Source organism: Aptenodytes forsteri, unplaced genomic scaffold (genome assembly GCF_000699145.1).
Source record: "Aptenodytes forsteri isolate BGI_AS27 unplaced genomic scaffold, ASM69914v1 Scaffold142, whole genome shotgun sequence".
In the NCBI taxonomy this organism is placed as follows: domain Eukaryota; kingdom Metazoa; phylum Chordata; class Aves; order Sphenisciformes; family Spheniscidae; genus Aptenodytes; species Aptenodytes forsteri.
Window position 1 is genome coordinate 5,583,580 of NW_008794598.1, and position 1,210 is coordinate 5,584,789.

Sequence of the window (1,210 nt, forward strand, 5' to 3'; positions counted from 1 at the left end):
ATGGGGGGGCTGAGGCTGTGGCAGGGCCGGTGCATGCGGTGTTTGCCAGGGAAAGGTATCAGCCAGACAAACCTCCCTGGGTGGGGTCTGGTCCCGAGCAAGGGCCGGGGGGCAGACGCAGCGGGGCTCCGTGGATTTTAAGCCGCTTGGAAACCCCCTCTCCGGCTCTGGGCTGGCTGCAGCCCCGCTCCCGGTGGAACCATTTGGCTCGCCGGGTTTGAAACCATTGGTCTGCCAATGGGAGGGCCATGAGCCACTGTCCCGTGTCTCCGGCACCACTTGGATTGGGGAGCCCTTCCTCCTCCTCTTCTTCCTCCTCTTCCTCTTCCTCCAGCCCATCAGCTTCTCTTCAAGGCTCTTTTCCCTCTCTCATCCCATACGGTCCATATTTTAAAGTGGCCCCGGTCTCACTGCGAGGGCTTCCTCTCCCCTCCACCCTCCTCTTGATTTTATTTTGTCCTCAGGACGTATCTCAGCCCACTTGCCTGCAACAGCAGGAATCACTCAGGGCTCCGTTACTGCAGGAGCTCCACGCTTTAATAAAACCCCAGTCACATCCAACAGAAAAAGGATTGCAGATACAGTCACCGTTTATTGTCATGAATGGGGTGGCACGGGAACGTAGTGCAATTTTTCCCTGTCAAGGCTTCATTTGGGAGAGGAAAAAAAATGCCCAAAATTCGCTCTTGGGTTAGCGGACTCCACGAAACCCCCCCGAGGTGTTTACAGCCCTCGAACATCCCGGCTTTGCTGCAGAGAAAAGCCACTGTCACCAGCCCCGGGACCGGAGAATCCGCTCCTGTTAACACCTGGAAGTGTTTTATTTCACAAGGCTGCACTGGAAGCAGGTGACAGGAGAGGGGCTGCACCGTGCTGGGACACAGGTGAGCCGGTGGGGACACGCCAGGACGTGGGTGCTCGACCTTGTCACCGTGGCAGTGGCTGGCCCTGGTGACGTTGGGGACCTGCTCCCTGCCAGCCAGGCTCTCCCCAGCCGGCAGCGCTGCTGGTTTGCTCACCCGCAGCCCAAGAGGGAGGCAATCGTGTTTCGATCGCTGGCCCACAAATGGATGCAACATCGCGGCGCGAGCCCACGGTGCCGCGTTAACGGTGATAACTAAAGGAGAAATAACGAGCCCTGCAGTTAATAAACTCCCTGCAGCGGCTCCCTGCCTGCTCTGCTCCATCCCCGGCAGGACCCGCAGCCCCG